We start from the raw sequence: 9,304 nt of genomic DNA, 5'->3' as shown, positions 1-9,304 counted from the left end.
GCCTGCCTGGAGAGTGAAACTGAATATTCATGGCAAGACTATTGACTTTAAAACTGACTCCATAGCTGACATCACAGTCATCTCAGAAGGGATTTACAATACTCTTCAACCCCGTCCAGAGCTGAAGTCACCTGACACAGCTCTGACTAGCCTGGAGGTATTCTGGGGCCAGTTCTCCCCAGAAACAACTTACAGAGACAAAAGCCAGGCATTCGGCATATGTGATCAAAGGACCACAGACCAACAACCTTCTCAGTTGCAAAGTGGCAGCCACGATGGGCCTAATGAGAAAAGTGGAAGAACTCGATGGAGGATTTGATTATATTGGTCTTTCAAAAGGAGATCCAGTACAAAGCAACTTAAAAGACAATGCTGAACTATACAGTGTACAAACACCTCTACCAGAGAGACCCTGAAAGAGACTATCTGCAGATTTATGCAATTTCAGAGGATATTACCTGGTCATTGTGAACTATTTTTCCAAGTATATAGAGATAATGTACTTAAAAGACATAACATGTGGTGTTATCGAGAAACTGAAGTGCACTTTTGCTCATTTCAGTATTCCAGAACAACTAATGATGGACTATGAACCACAATTCACTGCAGCAGAACGTAAGTGATTCCAAACAAAATATGATTTTGACCCTATTACTTGCAGCTCACTTTATCCACAAGTGAATGGAGAGGCTGAGTGAGCTGTACAAACGGCCAAGAAAATCCTACAGCAGGAAGATCCATTCCTCGCTCTTCTGAGTTACAGATCAATACCCATAGCAGGTACTGGGTATAGTCCAGCACAACTCCTGATGGGAAGACAACTCAGACCTACTGTTCCAACTTCGGAAAAGAATCTGTCTTCAAAGTGGCTAGACATGAAGACAGTAGTTTATGGACACTTTTACAACAAACATCACTCAGCGAACTGCCAGGTCTAGAACCTGGTGACCGTGTTCATGTCAAATTGGATGGAGAAAAAAAGATGGATAACTCCAGCTATTGTAAAGAAAAAGAATTCAGCACCCAGATCATACATGATTGAGGCCAACAATGGAGAACTCAACAGAAACTTTTGACATCTACACTTTATTCCTCAAAAAGAACAATCAACAGAGCAAACTCTACAGATGGTGGATGCAGAACAAGAAGACGACGATGACTCCAAGATACCAAACCGACCACAGCCAGTCATTGCAACTAATAGACAGCCTAATGACCAAGTTGTTATGGGTTTGGGTCATATAATTAGAAAACCAGTATGAATGAGAGACACACAACAGACCGATACATACTGAACTTCAAAGACAGCATGATAGTGTAAATACTGTAAATGGTAGGAACGTAGAACTTGAAGGGGAGAATGCTAATCTCTATTACACTGTTCAGCCATCTCAGCCATACTTGCTGCGCATTACGGACTCTTACAATGAACACATCTGGGTTGTACAAGTAAGCTCTGTAGCCAGTCCATATCTGGTACAGAAGTCTATGACACTGAGCACTTTGGAAAATCCCATTCCCAGTCTTTTGAGGCACTGAGTGCCCTGAAGCCTCACTGAAAGGCTCAACACATTAGAGAATTAGGTCACTGATGGCCTGCCAGATCTCAGACAGCTGGAGAGAAATCTCTATGAAGGCCTGCCTTCTCTCAGAGGAAGGACGTTGCTCTGTGGTCTGACAAGATATTTCAAGTCTGACTCTTTTCAACATTCAGGCATTCAGAGGCTCTCACAGCATGACCCTCCTGCTGCAAAGCATTTCCCACATATTATTCAATTAATAACTGTGGAGAACTTGCCCAGATGTCAGGAGAGCCAGTGGCAGACAACTGAACCCACGTAAGGTCACCAAAGGAGAGGAAGGATACAGCAAAATCAAGATTAGTGGGGCGTGGACAGGACCCTGAGGGGCACTGGCATAGTGTTATATTCCATTTTTTAATCTTCTCTTTGTGATAGCTTGTATTCCTGGCCACTCAGCATTTCCTCTCCTTTCCCAAAACTTTCATGTACAGCAAATGCCACTTTGAACCAAATTTGCAGTGAGCATCCAATTTTGCACATGCAACAACCGGCAGATGCCCACTCTGCATGCACCATAAGCCCACACGTACACAAGTAAATACAGTAACTGTATAACTATCATATTTGCATAGACATTTGGATATTTGAGTGTGTAGCACAGGCACAGGCCACATTTCTAGCTTCCCTCAGCTGCCAGCGCAAAAGTGAACGAGGGGAGCAAAAAATAAATTTAAAAAAGGGCTAGGAAGGAAAATGTAGCCTTTTCTGTCCAAACTCATTCACAAAATCTAAAAACTTGCATTCAAAACGCTTACATCTCGCCTCCCAATAGGGTCATTTTCTAACTGCTCCTTACTGAGGCCTGGTCTACACTAGGACTTTAATTCGAATTTAGCAGCGTTAATTCGAATTAACCGTGCACCCGTCCACACCAGGAAGCCATTTAGTTCGACCTAGAGGGCTCTTTAGTTCGAATTCGGTACTCCACCCCGACGAGGGGAGTAGCGCTAAATTTGACATGGCTATGTCGAATTAGGCTAGGTGTGGATGCAAATCGAACTTACTAGCTCCGGGAGCTATCCCACAGTGCACCACTCTGTTGACGCTCTGGACAGCAGTCGGAGCTTGGATTCTCTGACCAGCCACACAGGAAACGACCCAGGAAAATTTGAATTCATTTTCCTGTCTGGGCACTTTGAATCTCATGTCCTGGTTGGACATCGGGGCGAGCTCAGCAGCACCTGCAACGATGCAGAGCTCTCCAGCAGAGGAGTCCATGCAATCCCAGAATAGAAAGAGGTCCCCAGCATGGACAGACCGTGAAGTCCTGGATCTGATCGCTGTGTGGGGCGATGAGTCTGTGCTTTCGGAGCTGCGCTCCAACAAACGGAATGCAAAGACCTACGAGAAGGTCTCCAAAGCCATGGCACTCAGAGGATACAGCCGGGATGCAACGCAGTGCCGCGTGAAAATCAAGGACCTGAGACAAGGCTACCAAAAAGTCAGAGCGGCAAACGGACACTCCGGAGCACAGCCCCAGACCTGCCGCTTCTACGAGGCACTGCATGCCATTCTAGGTGGGTCTGCCACCACTGCCCCACCAGTGACCGTGGACTCTGAGTATGGGATAGTGTCGAGGGGCAGTTCCTCGGCGATGTTCGCCGATGGGGAAGATGAGGAAGGGTTTGTGGAGGACGACGCAGGCGACAGCGCTTACAATACCGCTTTCCCCGACAGCCAGGATCTCTTCATCACCCTGACAGAGATCCCCTACCAACCCTCCCCGGCCGTTAACCCGGACTCAGAATCAGGGGAAGGATCAGTCGGTAAGTGCTATAAACATGGAAACATTTATTTTTTAAAAAACAGGAATAAAAAATATGTAAAAACTATATAAAACCTTTTGCTTAAAAAACTATATAAAGAGAAGGTCCACACAGATAGGGATGGAACAGAAATCCTCCTGGGACAGTTCCACGAAGCTCTCGGAGAGCAGCTCGAAAAGTCTCCGCAAGAGGTTCCTGGGGAGAGGTGCTTATTTGGTGCTCCGTGGAAGCACACTCTTCCGCGCCAGGCCATCCTAATGTACAGCGGAATCATTGCCTCCACCAGCATTGCAGCGTATGGTCCTGGTCTGTGCAGGGATTCGAGCAGCATCCTCTCTCTCTCTCTCTCCGAGTGACCCGCCTCAGGCTAATCTCGTTCGGCGACTGCTGCATCTAATTAGGGTAATTAGTGTACTGTTACTATTGTGAATGCTTGACTTTTACTTTGCATAGCAATGACCTTTGCTTAACAGCCACGTGTTGGAGGCCACAGAGGAAAAGCATACAGTGATCTTTCCCGTGCACAGCCGCGAGGGGCTGGAACAGGGTCAGACTTTATGCTTTACAGATTGCCTTCAGCGGGAGGGCACAGCTATCCATTAACTGTTAAGCAGCCTATAGTGTAGTGCTTACCAGGCCTGGCTGCTACACGGATTCAGCTGTACCGCCCCGCTTGTCTGATCTCCTGTGCAAGACCGCAGCCAATGAAAGCGTATTCCGAAATCTCGAACTTGTCCTGAGAGCTCGTGAGATTAGGTGCCCTGTATGGTCTTGTTCACAGAAACTGATTAGACTGTGTTCAGTGTTCGCAAACATGTATCTTTTCAAGGAAAACACTTCCTTTTTCCCATCACACAGCTGCGGCTCTTTCACGAACTGCCTCGGCATCCCCCTCACAGAGGCTGGCGCAGATTAGGCGGCGAAAGAAAAAGACTAGGGACGACATGTTCTCGGAACTGATGGCTTGCTCCAGAGCCGAGGCGGCCGAGCAGAGACAGTGGAGGGAGACCCTATGTCAGCACCAGCGCTCACACAGCGAACGGGAGGACAGGTGGTGGCAGGAAGACCAGCAGGTGACTCAAACGCTGCTTGGGCTAATGAGGGAGCAAACGGACACGCTCCGGCGCCTTGTAGATGTTCTGCAGGACCGCAGGCAGGAGCAGAGAGCCCCCCTGAACTGTATCTGCAACCGCCTTCCCCCGCCACAAAGTCCTGTCCCCCCCTCACCAAAAATCACAAGAAGGAGGGGCGCTAGGGGCCGTGAAAACTGTCACTCCACCCCAGCAGAACGCTCATGTACCAAACAGCTCTCATTCCCTAAAGTGTGAGAAGTGCTTCCCTTCCTGGATCACCCGATCCCAAATCCAAGTTTCATCCCCACACTGTGTGGTTGAGTATTAAAAGTAGTTTGTTGTTATTCACTGTTTCCGTCACGTTTTCCTTGTCAAAAGACTTTGTGTGAAGGGGGGGAGGGGTTTTTTAATTGCATAGGACAGCCTCCATTACCAGGGTACAGACATGGGGGCAGGATCAACAGCAGGACACACACAGACTGCAGTCACTAGGCACTAGGGTCATTCTGGGAGGGGAATGCTGCCCCGGGTCAGTCTGTGAGGTGTATGCTGCCCCAGGGTCCTAGCGCCTGACATCCACAAATGGCAAGGCAGGGCTGCCCTTACCATGCCCTTCCCCCCTAGCCACGAGCCTCTCCGATGCCCTGAGCCCCAGCAAGAGCCCTCATCCACGGACACATACTTACCCTTCCCACACACCCCTCACCCCTTCCTACGCCCCAACCCCCAGTCCAGAGCCTGCATCCAAACTCCGTCCCAAAGACGGCACCCCTCACCCCTTCCTGCAAACCCACCCCTTCCTGCACACCCACCTGCAACTGTCCTCCCCCCAGAGACCGCTGTAGGAGCAGGAGCCTGTCATTCCTCTAGTGTAGAAGCGGTCTGGACATCAGTGCACACCGTACCCACCACAGTCCACGTCCATGTTTCAACCCTTGAACAGAAATTCATAATTAAAGAAAACTTTATTAATAATCAGTGTTCCATTAAAGTTATTTTAAAACGTGTGTTGGAAGGGGGGAAACCTGGAGAACGGGGTATGTAACCGCAGATCGAAGTCAACAGTCACTGAAACAGGCTCAGGTTCAGCTTCTCTGTAAATCAACTGGAGAGTCATAGGTTACCCTGCTCTCCGAGGAACCTATCTTTCAAAGCCTCCCGGATGCACAGCGCTTCCCGCTGGGATCTTCTATCGGCACGGCTGTCTGGCTGAGCGTAATCAGCAGCCAGGCGATTGGCCTCAACCTCCCATCCAGCCATAAAGGTCTCCCCCTTGCTCTCACAGAGATTGTGGAGCACACAGCAAGCAGCAATAACAATGGGGGTATTTTTTTCGCTGAGGTCCGAGCGAGTCAGTAAGCTCCGCCATCTCCCCTTGAGACATCCGAAAGCACACTCCACCACCATTCTGCACTTGCTCAGCCGGTAGTTGAAGAGTTCCTTCTCACTGTCCAAGGCGCCTGTATAGGGCTTCATGAGCCAGGGCATTAGCGGGTAGGCTGGATCCCCGAGGATCACTGTAGGCATCTGCACATCCCCAACCGTTATTTTGTGGTCCGGGAAGAAACTACCTGCCTGGAGGCGTTTAAACAGACCAGAGTTCCTGAACACACGCACGTCATGAACCTTGCCCGGCCACCCCACGTAGATGTTGGTAAAACGTCCCCTATGGTCCACCAGTGCTTGCAGCACCATTGAAAAGTAGCCCTTTCGGTTAATGTACTCACTGGCCTGGTGGGCTGGTCCCAGGATAGGGATGTGAGTCCCATCTATAACCCCACCGCAGTTTGGGAATCCCATCGCGCCGAAGCCATCTATGACGACCTGGACGTTTCCCAGGGTCACTACCTTTGAGAACAGTTGCTCAACGATTGCGTGGGCTACTTGAATCACAGCAAGCCCTACGGTAGCTTTGCCCACGCCAAAGTGGTTCGCTACTGACCGGTAGCTGTCTGGCGTTGCAAGTTTCCAGAGGGCTATGGCCACTCGCTTCTGCACAGTCAGGGCTGCTCGCATCCGGGTGTCCTGGCGCTTAAGGGCAGGGGACAGCAAGTCACAGAGTTCAAGGAAAGTGCCCTTACGCATCCTGAAGTTCCGCAGCCACTGTGATTCATCCCAGACCTGCAGCACTATGCGGTCCCACCAGTCCGTGCTTGTTTCCCGGGCCCAGAATCGCCGTTCCACACCATGAACTTGACCCATTGCCACCATGATCTCCACTGCGCGGCGTACCCTGCTTTGTGAGAGGTCTGCGCCACTCTGTGACTTCCTGTCCTCACCGCGCTGCCGGAGCCTCCTCGCCCAATTTCTCAGCAGCTGACTGTGGAAGAGGTGGACGATAAGGTGCGAGGAGTTGACAACGGCCATAAGTGCAGCGATGATCGCAGCGGGCTCCATGCTCGCAGTGCTGTGGCGTACGCGCTGTAACCGACCAGAGAAGGGCGCGAACAGATTTCCCGCCGGCGCTTTCAAGGAGAGAGGGCGGGAGTGACGGTTCAATGATGACAGTTACCCAAAACCACCCTCGACACATTTTTCCCCCCAGCATGCATTGGGGGGAAATCCCAGGATTCCAATGGGCAGTGGGGAGTGCGGGAACTGTGGGATAGCTTCCCACAGTGCACCGCTTCCAAAGTCGACACTGGCCCCGTTACTGTGGACTCACACAGTCGAACTAGTGTATTTAGTGTGGATACACAACTTCGACTTCATAAGGTCGATTCCACAAATTCGAATTAAGTTGATTCGAAATAGTCTTGTAGTGTAGACGTACCCTTAGTTTCAGCAGGAGCTTAATGCACTAATCAAACATGATAGTTTCTCTGTGGGATATAAAACCCCTGCGTGGACTTGATTAGCTGGTTTTTAACATAAAATATTGGAGTGTAAAAATATCACATCTTCCTGAAAGAATTATTTAGCGCTCTCTTCACTTCACTTGTTAATTCCCCTATGCCAGTCTGGTTTATATAGTGTGTTCTCTATTCTGTTTAAGACACACAAGCCCCATTGTCAGTTGTCCCAGCCCCGATCTTGGGGCAGGATTGAGGGGGAAAGCAAGGAGAGAATGTAGCTTTAAGCTTCTGCATTCCCCATATTATGAAGCAGCTAGGGTCTTATCTATGTCCTCGTGTAAATAAGAGCAGTCCCAGGGCTGCTCTAACTTATGCATTGCCTTTCAGGGCACCTATGGGCACTGGGAATTAGAGAATGACTGAAATGCTGGAATGCAAAGGCTATGGCAGGGCATGGAGCAGGGTCTCTACACTAGTTCTTAAGTTGCCAGAAGGACCCCTGCACAGGGTATGTTCTCAGAGGGACGTTTCCACTACTGGGTATTGGGCCCCCAGAATATAATTCTTTTCCTGGTGAGCTTAGGGAAGCAATTGGCCTAATGGCACTAGATGGGGATTCAGGTGATCTGAGTTCTATTCACAGCTCTGCCCTGGCCTGCTAGGTGACCTTGGGCAAGTCCCATTGACTTTCTGTGCCTCAGTTTCCCCATCTGTAAAATGAGGCTAACAGTGCTGTCCTCCTTTGTAAAGCACTTTGAGATGGACAGATGAGAAAAGCGCTCTGTAAGAGTGAGGAATTATTGTAATAAATAGCCAAGAATTATGCAGTCAGGGTGAAATCCACACCTCAGAGTAGAGAGAGTGGGAGATCCCTCCCAGAAGGGAACAGCCACCATTCTGTTGCAGGGGAAATCTATACCGGCAAGCCTCTTCTAGTATCAATCTGGCCTTAGCTGGCAAGGTCTCAGAAACAGGGAAGCTGGCAAGCTGTAGCTCAAACCAAAGTAATTTTGGCCATTGACTTTATTGAGAGCAGGACCTGCACTTGCATTAATAAAGCACCCTGTAAATCGATGGCACTATCTCCATTATTAACAATTAGCACTGGCCCATACCTGTCTCTCCAAGTTATTTAAATCTTCCCCACCCCCACTCTTTCTTTAATTAAATGAGGAGGAAGTGAATCCAATGCAAAGTGTGTCCCGGGCCATCCTCCTCTTTCCTTCCGATCAGAAAGTAGGAACTATGAAGATTGCATAAGGGTTGGCACTCATAAAAGCAAAGCAGATGTCAAGCATACCTCACTGGGTCTTTGTCACACAGGAAGAGCAGCCCTACGGACCAAAGCAGACAAGAATGGCAACAAGCTCCAGGCCAGGGATAGCATAATAATAATTAGCATAATAATTAATATTAACATAAAAATTAATATTATTAACAAGCCCTTAGCTAACTATTTCCCCAGACTAAATGTAATGGCACATTAACGTTCATGCTGGTATTTCACGTTTGAAACTCCGAGTGTTCGCCTTTGAGGATGACACGAATATCTTCTTGATCTTTTCGCTCAGGCTGGAAAAGCCTCGGGGGTGGTTTGTGAAACCACCCTTCCTAATTTTAAAGAAAAGTTTAGGGCTTCTCAAAGCTTTTTCAAGCTTCCCCTGATGAGCTGAATTCAAAATCGTTGACGTTAAAGGGACATTTCATCATATATTTTTTAACAAAATGGAAGACAGTGCTAAGCATGCTACAGAGATTCTTGCTTGAAAGCCACCCTCTTGCCTCTCTTTCTAGGATGCCTGGAGAAATGAAATACAGGAGCCCCAAACAGTGGCCCAGAACTCAAGCCTTGCCAGAGCCCTGGGAACTCAGGCCTCAGTTGTGTTCAGCTCTTTTTTAACGTGAGTTCTCTCCGCCCTCCCTGCCTGAGAAAGGGGAGCAAATCCATCCCAGGCCAAACTCCCAGTGAAGTCAATGGGGGCTGTGGGTGCTCAACCCCACTGAAAAAATCAGGGTTGGGGATAACTGTGTCAGAGGAAGCTCTGGTTATACTTTCTATACCAATGTGTCATGGGGGGACTTCCCAG

The sequence above is a fragment of the Mauremys mutica genome, chromosome 4, assembly GCF_020497125.1.
Source record: "Mauremys mutica isolate MM-2020 ecotype Southern chromosome 4, ASM2049712v1, whole genome shotgun sequence".
Classification (NCBI taxonomy): Eukaryota; Metazoa; Chordata; order Testudines; family Geoemydidae; genus Mauremys; species Mauremys mutica.
The sequence above is the reverse complement of the archived record's forward strand: the minus strand, read 5'-3'. Positions refer to the sequence as shown.